The following is a 16,149-nucleotide window of genomic DNA, read 5'->3' on the forward strand; positions in this document are numbered from 1 at the left end:
ATGCAAGCGTGGAGTAAATTCCTTATATGGAGTGGGGATAAGGAGATTGACATGTGGTCTTGCCTCCACTGCTCTCCATCTGGGGAAACGAGTGAGTTATTTAACTTCTTTGAGCATATTTTCCCAAGTCTAATTGATTGCTCGGTTCCCACTGAGCTCTAGAATTCTCTGAGTCTACTAGTAGCAATTATATAATATTTCTTGACTTGTATTTTTTGACATGAAAAGGCCTTCACAGGTATTAATTAGGGTTCTTAGTTGCAGACCACAGAATTTCTGAGAGGAGCAGGGTTGCAAGTGTTGCTAACAGAGCCCAGAACAATAGCTGAGCCCAGCACAGTGTGAAAGGAGACGCCATGTCTGCCCATGCTCGCCTCTCAATGGCTATCATCCTAGAGACTGAGAGTAGATCTGCCATCCCTGAGCATGATCATCACTTCATGTCACTCACTTGCCTTCCAAATCTGGCTCAGGGAATGTATCTTCCATCTGGGTTTGGTGGAAACTCAGTTATTTGTGGAAGCCAGGCTGCAAGGGAGTCTTGGAAATGTTTGGCTTTCTAGCCTTTGGGCTTCTCAGGTGGTGCAGGGGTAGAGAATCTGCCTGCAATGTGGGAGACCCAGGTTTGATCCTTGGGTAGAGATCACTCCAGTATCCTTGCCTGGAGAATCCCATGGGCAGAGGAGCCTGGCGGGCTGCAGTCCATGGCGTCACAAATAGTCGGACACGACTGAGTGACTAACAGTACTACTACCAGTAGTCTCTGGAGGATGGAAGGCTGGGTTAGAACTTGAGTGGGTGTCGAGTGAGCCTGTGTGGAGTGCCTGGCTCGGCCTGTTCCATGACTGAGTGCAAAAAGAGGAGAAAAAAGCATGCACATACCATGAGCCCTTTAAATATCTATGTTAAAAATACCATACCAAAAAAGTCTGAAGCGGTATGCACTAAAATTTTGGTAGTATTTTGCTTTAATCAGAAATATTGCTGTGTTTTTACTGCCTTTTCATTTCTCTCTGTTGGCTGATACTTCTAGCAAGAATGAGTATTTCTTGTGTTTTTTCTTAAAAGAATGATGCTTATTGTTTATGGTCTTTTGATTCTATGTGACATAGAGGTGGTATCCTTTTTGTGTCCTGTAGATATGGGTCTTCAGGATACTGGCCACGGAATTACACCTGGGAAATGACTTTGAAAGGCGTGTAAATCATTATTCAAATTTAGGTCATGTCAAATTCCTAGCTACTTGAACATATGTTAATAAAGACTCAAAGACAACATAATAATGATAGGGAAGCAAAAGTGGGATCTCAAGAAGGATTATCATTTGGAGTATTTTTTTTTTGTCCTCATCACACTGTCATTGCCATTTTTCATTGCCATGTATCATATCATATCAATGAAAGATATGATACATGGCCATTCTTCAAATGATAATTTTTCTTATGAAGCGATATCTTCATAAGAACATTATCACTTTATAAGAACACTGCATTGCTGTAGAACATTGTATAGTTGTTATCTGTGCATTAACAACAACACAGTGTTGTTAACAAGCAAAGATAAGTATGAACCACTAATCTTTTGCAGGAAGATCCCACAGCTGTATGTATAGGAAGGTGGTAAGAGTATGGAAGATAAATTGAGAAAGGCAGTGGAGGTTAGACCATGTGGGTTTCTGAATGCTGTGTTAAGCGACACAGAGAATTTCCTCGTGGTCCAGTGGTTAGGACTCTGAGCTTCCACTGCAGGGAGTTCAGGGTTAGATCCCTGGTCAGGGAATTAAGATCCCACAAGCCATATGGTACAGCCAAAAAAAAAAAAAAAAAATACAGACTCAATTCAGATCTTATCCCCTCTATTTCCCTCAGTGGATGCTGAGTTCTTTCAATCAGGAAATGTTAAAATATACTCAACATAAAACACAAAGCCAAACTCTGACCTTGAAACAATAATTATAAGATTTTCAAATCAATAACTGTGATTCATAAAAACTTGCTTAAGTTATTCCATTGATTAAATGCCACAGAGAATGCTGTGAACTATTTAGGTGTTAGATATCTACAGTGCTTGTCTTCTAAAAATACTCAATTTGATTAATGTAGTTGATCTAGTTTTTTAAAAATACTTTCTGTATGCAAGATACTTTGTTAGCTTCTGGGAAATACAGTATTTAAAGCTTTCTGTTCTCAAACAGTTTTGCAGGTTACAAGAGCCAAGGCAGTCACAAAACCTCCCACTAAAGAGCATAATGTGAGACACGTTACATACAGCAACACAGGGGCCCCGGTGGGGAGCAGCTACTTCTCCAGCCTTCTGGCCCGCCAAGCAAGGGCACACAGCAGCGTTCCCCAGGTTTGGAGAAGGCTGCCAACTAAAGACACACTGCTACTAGCAGTCGGAAATCCACTTGTCAACACTGGAGGTAAAACACGAGGTGTGTGGGTAAGGACCACCAGCATCTTCTAGGAGGTTAATTCTGAGGGTGGGGGGATGCAGGAGTCTTGCTACCTGAGGGGGGATGTGGTGCTTCAGCTGAGCCTTAAAGAGGTAGGGCATCTACAGATGTGGGCAGGGAAGAGTTAGAGCACAAACCTAGACAAGGCAAAGTTCAGGATACTTTAATAACTCACTGGTATAACTCTATCCTATTTGTTTTCCCCCTCTGACACTATTTCTTATTTTTATTACTGCCTAGTATTTCATTGTGTTAACTCTTTGCTTCACCCAATTCTCTAAATACCTAAGTTGTTTTCAAGCTTTATTATAAGGGATACTCATTTTGTCAATTAAAGTATATTCCACAAATACAGTGATGGATCAAATATCTTCCCTTATGGAGTTGACATTTTAGTGAGGGAGCCTGTAGGAACACAACAGTGGTGGATCAGTCAGGCTGCAGTAATTCACACGTCCTCCACCCTTGAGGTCCCTGTAGGCAGGGCACTGGTTTCTTTATACTTAAAACTCCTATAACTATCATACCACCTAGTCCTTAATAAATACTGGTAACATAGGTGAAGTTAATGGAGAAAAGCCCTAAGTAGAGTATGAAAGGGGTAAGAAGAACACAAATTTAAGTTCTTATAAAAGAACCATTGTGATTAGCAGCATTTTTTTCCCTCTACAACTTTATGTCCTGAGGCATGAAATTTATTTCTCAGGCTTCTGTAAGGTCTTTAGCATAGGATGAAACATATTCCATTTCCTTAAGATATAGTCAGCTAAGGTCATATCTCCTTTACTGACATTATAATATACAAAATAAAATTCCTCTTTAAATTCTAGAAGCCAACTTCATGTCTTCACCTCCTGCGGCTTCACAGATACACCTGCCCAGGCTTTTTGGCTTTCTCTGGAGTTATATTCCGGTTAGCAATTGCTTGTGTAACATTTTATCTTGCTAGGTTTTGTCTCTCACTAAAGCGATTCATGAATCATTCTTGTTGGTTTCCGAGTAGTTTACAGTATGAGCTTATTTGCATACAGAGCTAAGTCCCCGACAAATTTAGGAGATGGCCTTTAAAATTTATCCCCAAACTTCTATTTCATTGCTAAGATGCCGTTTTTAATATGACTTCCAACACTACAATTCCTTTTTTTTTTCTCTTCCACCAAAACTTTGACTTTTTTTTTTCCAGGGTCATTTTCACAAAGCAAACAAATTTTTATTACTACAAAAGCTACTGAGTCATGAGCAGCAAAGCAAATTAGGGTATGGATTATGGGCAGTGGGTTGGGTTCATTCATTAGCTGAGTGACTCACTTCCTGGGAATGGACACTTACTCCAGCAGAACCACAAATTATTACAGCAATGAAATATCTTCTGAGAAATAGCTAACATTAATAATAAACTTACAAAAGCCAAGGGTCTGCTCCAGTATTTCCCAAACTAGCTTCCAAGGAGCAATAAAGTTTCTCAAGTTACTAATAGATGTTTTACAAAACAAATGGCTCTGTGGTCAAATCAGTTTGGAAAACACTTCTTATTTTTATCTTCCCCTTGGAAGAGTCATAAAATACATTAACATGTTATAGGTCCATCCCTTGGACTGCAAGGAGATCCAACCAGTCCATTCTGAAGGAGATCAGCCCTGGGATTTCTTTGGAAGGAATGATGCTAAAGCTGAAACTCCAGTACTTTGGCCACCTCATGCGAAGAGTTGACTCATTGGAAAAGACTCTGATGCTGGGAGGGATTGGGGGCAAGAGGAGAAGGGGACGACAGAGGATGAGATGGCTGGATGGCATCACTGACTCGATGGATGTGAGTCTGAGTGAACTCCAGGAGTTGGTGATGGACAGGGAGGCCTGGCGTGCTGCAATTCATGGGGTCACAAAGAGTCGGACACAACTGAGCGACTGATCTGATCTGATCTGAACCTTATTTGACTATAAACATCTTTCACACAGCACCTATTAACAGTTCAAATGATGAATGACAAATGTGTGTGTGCTCAGTTGTGTCTGACTCTTTGTGACCCCATAGACTGTAGCCCGCTGGGCTCCTCTGTCCATGAGATTTCCCAGGCAAGAATACCAGACTGGGTTGCCATTTTCTTCTCCAAGAAATCTTCCCAACCCAGGGATCAAACCCCTGTCTCTTTTGTCTCCTGCATTGGCAGGCAGATTCTTCACCACTGTACCACCTGAGTACTAGTGGTCTAAGAAATATCACTTGGGAAAGATTCACCTACATGATTTCTATGGAGTTTATTACCTGGATTTACCAGATAAAAGGGCAGGAACAGGTTTGTAGTTCTTGTACATGTCTTCCAATGGATTCAAACAACACTATATAAGGACCTTGACTGCATTTCTGTGACTGACAGGTTTTGTCTTGATTATCGGTGTGATTTACATTGTATTGCTGATTTGTAGATGAACATCATCTGGGATTTAGTTGAATAGTATAACACAGCTGTTCCCAAAGTGTGATCCCTGAACCAATATTTCAGGATTATTGGAGAATTTGTTAGAGATGCGGATTCTCAGGTCCCATACCTACTGACCTAGGAGCTCTAGGGGAGGGTCCAACAACCTGTGTTTTAACGTGTGTTTTAATGTGCTCGATTGCTCAGTCATGTCCGACTCTTTGTGACCCTAATGGACTGTAGCCCGCCAGGCTCCTCTGTCATAGGAATTCCCCAGGCAAGAATACCAGAGTGGTTTGCCATTCCTTTCTTCAGGGGATCTTCCCCACCAAGGGATCAAACCCATGTCTCTCATGTCTCTGCATTGGCATATGGATTCTTTACCACTGTGCCCTGTGTTTTAATAAGCCTACCAGTTAACGCTTGCATACAAAAGTTTGAGAATCACTTTTTCACACAGTTTAAAACTTCCGCTTTCAGCATATAACATGGAACAGGGACCAGATTTATCTATCCTCTTACCTGAAAAAAAAAAAGGAAATACTGGACAAAATGTATGAAACAATGGTTTTCAGACACTGGACATCAGGCAGCTCAGGACGTCATCCTGAGAAGTGGAAAACAAATCAAATGATCCCTACAACTGTTCCAGCTTAGCATGTAGAGAGAGATTCTAGGCGAAAGGAAGAGGAGGACCCCAGGAAGGGCCTGCTTCTCTCACTGAGTAACGGAGATGGAGTTGAGAGTCCAGGGAGACCAAGGTGCCTAGATTTTCCTAGTAGAACAGCAGATAAAACTACACAGAAAGAAAAGTCTAGAGAACTGCAGATGCTCCTCCTGAAATCTCCAGCTGAATATTGACAAAAGCAAGAGTGTGAGGAAAAAAATTAGTAGATCATTGGTGAGCTTCAGGACAACCTTGAGTGATCAAATACACTGATCAGGGACTGATCAAGTCCCTGAAAGAGAAGGGCAGAAAGAATATTTTAAAATATTGACCAGAAATTTTCCAAATTTCATGAAAACCATGAATCTATAAATCCAAGAAATTCAACAAACTCTAAGAATAAGAAACATGAAAGCCATACCAAGGCATATTGTAATCAAAATATTTAAAATTAATGACAATGAAAAACATCTTAAAAGCAGTCAGAGGGGAAACATCACAATCTATGCAGAGGGGAAACCAAAGGAAGAATGATCACAGATTTCTTATGGAAAGCAATGCAAGCCACAAGATGGTGGATCAACATCTTTAAAGTACTGAAAGGAAAAAAAATCTGCCAAGCTAGAATTCAAAAACAAACAAACAAAAAATCTTTCAAAAAGGAAAGTTAAATAAAGTTACTTTCAGGCATATAAAAGCTCACAGAAGACTTGAACCAAAAGAAATGTTAAAAAACATTTTTGTTAAAATGTTAAAAAAATGTTAAAACGTTTAAAAATGTTTTAAAAATGTTAAAAAAAAAACATGTTCAAACAGAAGGAAAATGATACTAGAAGGAAAACTGGAGCTACTTAAAGGAATGAAGAGCTCTAGAAACAGTACATAGGTAAGTAGAAAAGACCATTTTTTTCCTTATTTTGAAAATCTGTCTAAAAGATAATCAGTTGCTTAACAAGAAAATAGTGCAATGTATATGATGTATTATAGGGCTTATAATGTAAGTAGAAGTAACATGCATGACAATAGCATACACAGAGGTAGGAAAATGAGTGTCCTATTGTAAGGTTTTTATACTCTGATCAGATCAGATCAGTTGCTCAGTCGTGTCCGACTCTTTGCAACCCCATGAATCGCAGCACGCCAGGCCTCCCTGTCCATCACAAACTCCCGGAGTTCACTGAGACTCACTTTCATCGAGTCAGTGATGCCATCCAGCCATCTCACCCTCTGTCGTCCCCTTCTCCTCTTGCCCCCAATCCCTCCCAGCATCAGAGTCTTTTCCAATGAGTTAACTCTTCGCATGAGGTGGCCAAAGTACTGGAGTTTCAGCTTTAGCATCATTCCTTCCAGAGAAATCCCAGGGCTGATCTCCTTCAGAATGGACTGGTTGGATCTCCTTGCAGTCCAAGGGACTCTCAAGAGTCTTCTCCAGCACCACAGTTCAAAAGCATCAATTCTTCGGCGCTCAGCCTTCTTCACAGTCCAACTCTCACATCCATACATGACCACAGGAAAAACCATAGCCTTGACTAGACGGACCTTTGTTGGTTTATACTCTGAAGTGGTACATTATTTCTTGAAAGTTGACTGTAATAGACATATACTGTAAAACCTAAAGCAACAAAAGGAAATAACCTTAACAAGCTACCAAAGGAAATAAAATGGAACCATAAAAACACTCAACTCAAAAGAAAGTAGAAAAATATTTTTTAAAAAAGGAACAAAGAATAGATAAGTCAACTAGAAAACAAATTGCAAGATGGCAGATTTAAACCCATCCATATCTGTAAACACTTGGGCAAATAAACCAGGTTTTTTGCCCCCCTGGACTCTTCAGCAAATAAACAAGTTAACTTTTTATCCCCTATTAGCATTAAATTTCTCTCCAAAAGCAGGGCAGTGAAAGATTAGAAACTTGAACTAATCATAACAGCAAAATGATTTTGGCAGTGATTCCTCTTCTGACTTAGCGTATCACAGAAAGATGACTAACAAGTTCAGCCAAGAGACACTGAGCTGAAGGCACTTTTCATTTCTTTCTTCTCAGAGCGCTTACATAACTCAGATCGCTATAGCATAGCAACCCAGGCACAGAGTATTCAAAAAGGGATTTCTTTCTTTCAAGCCTGGGGCTTAGCAACACTATTAAAAGTACTCTCCTTTGTCTGCCTGGGACTGAAGGACACTCTGCAGACCTTTCGGGCCACTCTCCTGTTGGGTCCTTGGTGTTGCTCCTTTGCTGTCCACTGTTTGGGGATTACCTGGATATGGCCCTTGGCCTTATTCCACGTCCTGCTTCCTCATCTGAACACTCTTGCTGCTTTTCGGTTCTACCTTCCCCAGGCTTATCCTGTCCAACGATGTGTCTCCTTTCCAGAACACTGTCTCACCTGCTGAGCTCGTTCACTTAGTTCATTCGTGTTCATTCTTTAGATCTTAATCCATAAGTCCGCCAATGTGTCCTCTACCTGCTTTCCAGATTCTTGTCACAGTTTGAAATTATGTACTGTGGAATGTGATTGTTTGGATGGCAGAGACAGAAGAAAAGACATTAAAAGTGCTCATATTCTTCGCTTCTTCAGCTGAAAATAGTCCAATCTTTCATAACTAATGGGTTCATCCCTTCCCCCCATCCCCCACTGTGTAATGGTATTCTGACCTTTATTATGCAGATGAGGGTGATACGTGGAGAGAAAACTTGAGAAACAGGTAAGCCTGGAAGATCTAGGCTGGGGGGTGGAAAATACTAGAGGAGAGGGGAAAGTGGATCCCAGACAAAGCGAGCTGAGGCTGGAAAACTGAGGGATAGGCTGCAGGGGCATGAGTTCGGGTTGAGAGAACTTTGGGGAGGAGCTGGAGAGCAGGGTTGCCGAGAGGCAGTGGGGTGATGTTGGATATGAGAGACAGAGAGAGGGAAGGGAAAAGGGATCGTCAGGGTGTGCGTTAGGACTGCGAATCGAATCACACTAGGCAAGCTTTGAGAGGCATCAGTAAATGGCAAACCACTCCAGTGTTCTTGCCTGGAGAATCCCAGGGACGGCGGAGCCTAGTGGGCTGCCGTCTACACGACTGAAGCGACTTAGCAGCAGCAGCAGTAAGGATAGAAATCGCTTTTGATGGAATTTTGGCTGTTGTGTTTGTCCCCAGGAGTAGGACAGCACATGGAGACTGGACTGGACGGGAAACTGCCGTGGAGCGTGGCTAGAGGGCTTTGGCCGCCAATGTTCAGACTCCCTGGGGTAAGGCAGCCCCTCTTTCCTCTGGGGCCTGACCTGCCTCCCCTCTCTCACTGCGCAGGTGTCTCTGGGAACCTGCCTAGCCCCACCGCTAAGGCCTCACGTGTGACGCTGGCCCCGCCCACCAGGCACCCATGTGCCCTGACCAGGAGCCGCTTAGGGAAGGTGGCCTGGTGAGCTTCGTGCCCAGGGTATTTGTTGCAAGAAGAGAAACACTCTTCTTTTACTAATGGATTTCAGTGTGAGGATGAAACCAAACACAGGTAAAAGCAGGGCTGAAATAAGGGGAGGTACCAGGTACCAGTCTTATTTTTTGAGCCCCTATACCAATCCCCCGGAGAAGGCAATGGCACCCCACTCCAGTACTCTTGCCTGGAAAATCCCATGGATGGAGGAGCCTGGTAGGCTGCAGTCCATGGGGTCGCTAAGAGTCAGACACGACTGAGCAACTTCACTTTCACTTTCCACTTTCATGCAATGGAGAAGGAAATGGCAACCCACTCCACTGTTCTTGCCTGGAGAATCCCAGGGATGGAAGAGCCTGGTGGGCTGCGGTCTCTGGGGTCGCACAGAGTCGGACACGACTGAAGCGACTTAGCTTAGCTTAGCTTAGCTTATACCAATCCCCACCTCAACTAGCCTTTGGCTTGTATATTACATGAATCAATAAACACCCTTTTTTTGCTTATGCCAGTGTAAGTTGGGTTTTTGGCTACTTGGAGTTGAAAGGGTTCTAAATTATATAATATTCGACTTGTATCTGTATTACATCTGATTCAGGCCTATCTCCTTGACTGAAGTTCATAGGGACAGTGTTTGTGTCTTTTTGGTTGTTGTTATCTGTTCTATTCCTACCACCTTGTACAGTGTCTGGAATGTTTGTGGCATAAACCATTCTTTTAAGTGCATCCTGTATAAACACATTGTTTTGTGAGTGGTTATTGTCTGTTTCCCTGCTAAATTGTAAACTCTCTGAGGACCGGGAATTGTGTTTGTTTCACTTGTCTTGAGCTCCCAGCCTAATGCACAAGGCTTGGAATATATTAGGTACCTCATGAATATTGGCAGAGTGAATGAACAAAATATGGGAAAAAATATGAAGTCAAACCAGAGTAAGGCCCATCATGAAAAGGCCGATTTACTCGGGTTTTAGAAATTGGTTTCCCAGATATAAGTATTGAATGCCTATGAAGTGAAACCTTGATACTTTATGACAGATTTGGAAAACTGAGAATGAATCAATCTAACTAATATTCTTTCTTCTCCCCTATTTTATATCATCAGAAGAAATGATGACTTTTGTCTCGCTAAACCATTATGCTTCTGTGACCTAAGAAGGCCTAAGCAGATGTATAAGACTTAAAAAAAAAAAAGAGTGGTTAATATATGATTATCATGTAGTTTAAAAAAAAAAGTATCTGGAGGAAAACAACTGGTCACTATGGTAGTTACAATATCAGACATTAAGGCAAAAATTCAAGCTTCATGAGCTCTCCTAGATCATTTGAAATTCTAAATAATAAAAGACAAAGCCGTAAGTATTCACTAAAGACCCTAGAAAGCCCACAAGGGATTCTAATCCCCACACATGGACCCATAGAAGCAATCAGTCTATTCTGAGAAGAGGAAGAAAACTTTTTCATCATTTCCTCTCCCTGTGTAAGTGTATGATTCAACAAAGAAAATTGAGTTTTCTGGAAAGAAACCTGAGTGGTGTGAGTTCCCTAAACTGTCTTTAGTGATGGGGAGGAAAGGCTGCGATTCCAGGAAAATAGGGTTTTGGCCCGGGTATCTTTTTGTCGGGGCAGTGATGGTGAACAAGCTCCTGATACGTATGTCCTTTCACCAGCAAGACCAAACCAAACCAAACCCAAACCTCTGAACCAGAGAACAGTAGAGGACAAAATTTCACAAGTTTGTGATAGTTTTCTCTCATCTGTTTTTCCCCCTTGTTAGATGAAATGGCCCATTAAGTTCATAAAGTGAGCACACCATGCACAAAATCTCAGATTTCTTAGGTTGATTTTATCAACTAATTAATGCAGAATGTTCTTAGAGATCACAGGAGTCAACCTGCATTCTAATGCGCTCTAGAGAATAAAAAAAAATTTAAAACAAGAACTTCAGTTTTAATGAACTCATGATTAGAAACAGGTTTGAAAGAAACAATTAATATTCATTGTGGGGCTTCCTTGGTGGCTCAGTGGTAAAGAATCTGCCTGCCAATGCAGGGAGATTTAATCCCTGATCTGGAAAGATCCTTCATGTCACAGAGCAACTAAGTCCGTGCTCTGCAACTATTGAGCCTGTGTTCTAGACCCCGGGAGCTGAAACTCCTGAGCAACAACGACCCAGCACAGCCATAAATAAATAAGTGAAATCATAAAAAAAATATTCACTGTGGTGAATTAATAGGGAAAAAGGACTGAACTCAGAAAGAAAGCACGTTTCCTTCTTTATGTTGACTTTTAAAGTGAGGATTTGAGAATTCACATGACATGGGAAGAAGTCAGTGCTGCTTGACATCCGGACAAAAGAAATGAGTGGCGTTTAGCTACCATCCAGCTTGATTCTGCCCTCCACAGGAATCAGTTATGAACCTGTAAAGTCACTCTTTTGGCTAAGCAACAGGAAAAGTGTGTTGAGATTAGATCAATAATGCAGTGATGTAGTGGATAGTCTACTATAGTATCATAGTATAAATACCTGCTACAGAGTATACTTCTTCATAATGGTATTTACTATAATAGGATTTTATTTGTACTATTAAACTGATAAGAGTATCGATTATTTTAATATTACTTTATTTCCTAAATAACTAGTATGACATGAATACATAGTATTTGAACCAGATATATCATAGGTGTTCATTAAGAATTGAAATAAAAGGGTAAAATGTTGATTCATTATAGCAAGTATTTTTTCTTTATTTTTTCCTTTCTTTATATATTGAAGTATAGTTGATTTACAATGTCATGTTAGTTTCAGGTATATAGCACAGTGATTCAGTTATACACATATATATTCTTTTTCAGATTCTTTTCCCATATAGATTATTACAAAATATTGAGTAGAGTTCCCTGTGCTATATATCAGGCCCTTGTTGATTATCTGTTTTGTATCTACTAATGTGTATATCTGTTAATCCCAACCTCCTAATTTATCCCTCTCCCCCTTTCTCTTTGGCAATCATAAATTTGTTTTCTCTGTCTCTGGGTCTGTTTCTGTTTTGTATCTTTTTTTTTTAGATTCCACATATAAGTGATATTATATTTTCTTTGTCTTTCTGCCTTACTTCACTTAGTATGCTAATTTCTAGGTCCATCCATGTGGCTGCAAATGGCAATATTTCATTCTTTTTGTGCTGCAGTCCATGGGGTTGCAAAGAGTTGGACATGACTGAGTGAACTGAACTGAATGGCTAAGTAAAATTCCATTTTATATATATTCCATATATATATATATTTCCATATATATATATATATATACACACACATATACAGGCTTCCCAGATGGCACTAGTGGTAAAGAGCCTGCCTGCCAATTCAGGAGACTTAAGAGATGCAGGTTCGATCCCTGGGTTGGGAAGATCCCCTGGAGGAGGGCACAGCAGCCTTCTCCAGTATTCTTGCCTGGAGAATCCCATGGACAGAGGAGCCTGGTGAGCTACGGTCCATACAGTCACAAAGAGTTGGACACGACTGAAGTGACTTAGCATGCACCACATCACCTTTATCTTTTCCTCTGTTAGTAGACATTGCATGTCTTGGGCTATTGTAAATAGTTGTTTTACCAAGTACTAATTATTTCTCTAAATTCTTATCTGACTTTTTAGGTAAGAGTAATCTGATTTATTTAATGTGTTTATCTTTTCACAGTGATGTACATGGAGATCCCAAAGATGTCTGGAACCCATTTAAGGGCTTTCTTAAATTAACTTACTTTATAATTTTAATAGCCATGGATGATGAATTTAGCTCATGATTCTTCCCATGTTTCATACATAGGAAAGATTATTTCTCTATGTGTCACTTTCTCAAGGTGAGTTTTGCAAATTAAAGACAAAAAAAATCTGATCAAGTCATTTTATCATCAATTAATACTCTTAATGGAGAAGGAAATGGCAATCCACTTTTATTCTTGCCAGGAAAATCCTATGGAGCCTGGCAGGCTACAGTCCATAGGGTCGCAAAGATTCAGTCATAACTGAAGCGACTTAGCACATAAGTAACAATACTCTTAAGTGTGGATCCGTAAGATAAATATAGGGAACAGTAGACTAGTTGGTTATCCAATTGTTGGAGTTTTTTTTTTTTTACCAGAATGAATCTTTGAGTTGCATTTTTTAGAGAGCCTTGAGAGTGATAGCACTTTTCCTCTTAAACTTACAGTGATCCTGGAAGTTTGGTATCCCTGATTTTATCACATGGGTGAGTGGTGTAAGACACTTGAGACCTGTGGCACATTGCATTCTCCAAAGATGCTCGCCACAATCCACCCCTTACAATGGGATGCTGATGCTCCTCCTGTTAAGAAATGGCATCTCTGTTTCTTCTTGAATCTGATGGGCCTGTAACTATGGAGGAACTGACCCTATGTGACTTGTGAGGCTACCTCATAAAAGGCTATGATACAGCTTCCACCACCTTGTTCAAAGAAGGCAGGCCACACAGAGAGGCTGTGTGTTGGTGCTCCAGACCACAGCTTTGGCTGACATCCTAGCCAATGGCCATCAGCAACGGGCCATGTGAATGAAGAAAGATAGAAGGTGACTCCAGTACCCAAAATTGTCAGGCTGCATGAAAAACAGGCTCCAAGAGGGAACTTGCCCCTTGAGTTGAGTAAACCTTGAGAATTATGAGAGTTAATAATAGTAAAATGATTGCTGTTCTCCTAAGGTACTAAGCTTTAGGAAGACACATAGTGTGACAATAGATAACTGGAAGCAGACAGAATGAAGTTCTCTTCAGTTCCCTAGGTTAGCTTTTTTTTTTTTTTTTTTTCAAAAATTTTATTTAAAAAAAAATCACATGCTCCCCATCCTGAACCCTCGATTTCACAGCATTCTCTGTGGGAGGTTTCTTCCCAATCACAGACCATCAAATCTTATAAAGAGGAGTCAAGACTGAACGAGTGAACTGCTAATTACATAATTAGCAATCCATGATCATCCTGTCTCTCAGGGTGATCAAGACTGTTGGGAAAACTACAAAAGCCTGACAAAATTAGAGGAATAGTTTAAAGAAAAAAACAAGCATGTCAAAAAAGTGAGTTACAAACAATTTGAAAAATATAGTATCGTTTTTGGTATAATTTTTTTTTCCCTGTACATAACTGAGCTCATTGAGGGAATAAATTTTTGTGTTTTTTTTTTTTTCCATAATATACACTTAAAGGTCCATATGGACCTTTCCATATGGTTTTTCGAGTAGTCATGTATGGATGAGAGTTGGATCATAAAGAAGGCTGAACACCGAAGAACTGATGCTTTCAATTGTGGTGTTGGAGAAGACTCTTAGAGTCCCTTGGACTGCAAGGAGATCAAACCAGTCAATCCTAAGGGAAATCAACCCTGAATACTCATTGGAAGGACTGATGCTGAAGCTCCAATACTTTGGCCGCCTGATGTGAAGAGCTGACTCACTGGAAAAGACGCTGATGAAAGATTGAAGGCAAAAGGAAAAGAGGGCAGCAGAGGGTGAGATGGCTGGATGGCATCACTGACTCTATGGACATGAATTTGGGCAAACTCCAGGAGATGGTGATGGACAGGGAGGCCTGGCGTGCTGCAGTCCATGTGGTTGCAAAGAGTTGGACAAGACGCAGCGACTGAACAACAACAAAACCTAGAATAGTGCATGGCACCAAGGCTCAATAAAAATGTGTTGAATGAATAAATGAATGTAAACATATCTGGCAGAATGAAAACCAGACTGTACTTCTGACAGAATTCTGTGTGGTTTTTCTTTTTTGTTTCTTCTTTGTTTTTCCAAAATTCACTACCACAATTACGGATTGTGTGTAAAAGATCATAATGTTCTATTTTAGAAATAATAAAAGCTTTCAAATACCTACATATAAGCATACCGTCAAATATTTAAGCAAAATATCCTCTTAGGAAAGAAAAAAAATTCATCATCAGAAAAATCTCAAGAGAAGGCTTTGCATTGTGTGGGCAGGGCCAGTTATAAATACAGACTTCTTTAGTTACTATTTGAGTGCTCCACAAAGTATCATAGAAAGAGACTTCTGTCAAGGATTGAATAAATTATTCCATTTATTTACTGTCATATTATGATCTCTTTATTTAGGCCAGCTGGGACTCCTTTTGTCTGCCAATGTAAAAACATCAGATCAGCAAGTTATACCAAAAAAGGCCCCGAGAGAAAGTCTCTTTCCACTACGTTTGTTCAGTTTTAGTATGGAAAACAGATTTCAGTTTGCTTGCCAAGTCTGATTGACTGTACTGGTGATTACCTATTATGCTGTGTGGAGAAAGATCCTGAGGGTGTGCTTAGCAACATCTGCCGTGGATCAGGTATAGAGGAGAAGGGGCCTGATTGTCCTGTCAGCAAGAAGACTTGGTCGGTTACTGTTATGGAACCCATCTTGCACCAGGACCTACTTCTTTATAAACTCTTGGGCCTAATTAACTCCTCAGGATGAGTTCAAAATGGGACAGGCAGAACAGTGCTCCCCAAAGAGGTCTACCTCCTACCCCGAGAGCTGGGGTAACAGTCATGTTTGACTGAACGGAGCGAGAAAATGATTGCTGATGGCAACCTATCTGGCAGTCCAGTTGCACATCTCTTCCCATCAGATCAGATCAGATCAGATCAGCCGCTCAATTGTGTCCGACTCTTTGCAACCCCATGAAGCAGCACGCCAGGCCTCCCTGTCCATCACCACCTCCCGGAGTTCACTCAGACTCACGTCCATCGAGTCAGTGATGCCATCCAGCCATCTCACCCTCTGTCGTCCCCTTCTCCTCCTGCCCCCAATCCCTCCCAGCATCAGAGTCTTTTCCAATGAGTCAACTCTTCGCATGAGGTGGCCAAAGTACTGGAGTTTCAGCTTTAGCATCATTCCTTCCAAAGAAATCCCAGGGCTGATCTCCTTCAGAATGGACTGGTTGGATCTCCTTGCAGTCCAAGGGACTCTCAAGAGTCTTCTCCAACACCACAGTTCAAAAGCATCAATTCTTCGGTGCTCAGCCTTCTTCACAGTCCAACTCTCACATCCATACATGACCACAGGAAAAACCATAGCCTTGACTAGATGGACCTTTGTTGGCAAAGTCATGTCTCTGCTTTTGAACATGCTATCTAGGTTGGTCATAACTTTCCTTCCAGGGAGGAAGCGTCTTAATCTCAC

This window comes from Bos grunniens, chromosome 5 (assembly GCF_055505025.1).
Source record: "Bos grunniens cultivar Pamir isolate PY7600 chromosome 5, Bosgru_T2T1.0, whole genome shotgun sequence".
NCBI classification, from domain to species: domain Eukaryota; kingdom Metazoa; phylum Chordata; class Mammalia; order Artiodactyla; family Bovidae; genus Bos; species Bos grunniens.